The sequence below is a fragment of the Microtus ochrogaster genome, linkage group LG7_11 (genome assembly GCF_000317375.1).
Source record: "Microtus ochrogaster isolate Prairie Vole_2 linkage group LG7_11, MicOch1.0, whole genome shotgun sequence".
Taxonomy (NCBI): Eukaryota; Metazoa; Chordata; class Mammalia; order Rodentia; family Cricetidae; genus Microtus; species Microtus ochrogaster.
This window is the reverse complement of record NC_022032.1, coordinates 16,877,177-16,878,203: the sequence shown is the minus strand read 5'-3', so window position 1 is coordinate 16,878,203 and position 1,027 is coordinate 16,877,177. Positions and strand designations below refer to the sequence as shown.

At 34.0% G+C, this 1,027-nt stretch overlaps 1 pseudogene; it reads right to left on the bottom strand.

Moving 5' to 3' along the window:
• Positions 1–311: 311 nt before the first annotated feature.
• On the bottom strand, positions 312–404 carry LOC113457824 (annotated as a pseudogene).
• Positions 405–1,027: the final 623 nt, after the last annotated feature.

The window sequence follows — 1,027 nt, the reverse complement described above, 5'->3', positions numbered from 1 at the left end:
CTACTTCATGGAGTGTGGTTAAGAATCACAGCTCCAATTCTTTATACACAAAACACTTTAAAAGCTAAATAAGGCTAGGCATATTGATAATGGTGACTCTATTATTTATTGAACACCTATGTGTGCCAAGCATTATGTTAGTCATTTTATAAATGCTATTTCCTCTTTCCTTATAAGTAACTCTAAGATACTGTAATTATTCTCTTTTCTCACCACAAGATATTGAGGATCATTAAGTTTAAGTAAACTGCCTAAAGTCACACAAGAGGTAGAGTTGGTGTTTGAAATGATTTATGGTGATTTTGAACCTATGCTCTTAATGAGCATTTTTTCTAGTATTCTACACAGCAAGAGAAACTTCTCTAGTAAGAAACTATAGAAATGATTCCTGAGAATATAGTCTTAACAAAAGATTTTTTTTAAAAAATGACTCTCAGGGAACGTTTATCTTTTGACATTAACATAGGCCACATATATCTATTCTCCCCCGTGACAAGAAGATAATAACCTTTATGAACTTCAGCACATACTGCCTTTCAGTATTGGAGTTTGAGGTTGTTTTTCTTTTTTCTTGCGTGCACGCTTGTGTGTGTCCATCTGCCTGCCTGCACTTTAGTGTCCCTAAAGGTATGTTTTATATTTTATAGTGTTGTCACGATAATTCAGACAATATTTACCACCATCAACTCATGTGGAAAAATAAATCTGCTCCCTGTGGGAAAATTAAACATTGGTTAGTGTGCATATTACTTGTAAGGACAGCAAAGGCCTCTTGAGTTCCTGTTTTTTTTTTCAACCAAAACTCATTCATCCATAGATCAATCTACTCCCAAATTTGTAAACAGCTGTCCAGTAATAAAATCACTAAAATGAATAGTATTTCCAAGCAATTGCATACAGTTGCATAAATGCTTTTATTGCTCTTCTCCCCATCTCAGTGGTATTCATGAGCTGTCACATGAGAAAAGGAAGAACAACAGTTTTTATAAACTTGAACATGTGACTTATAAGTCAAGACTCTAATCAC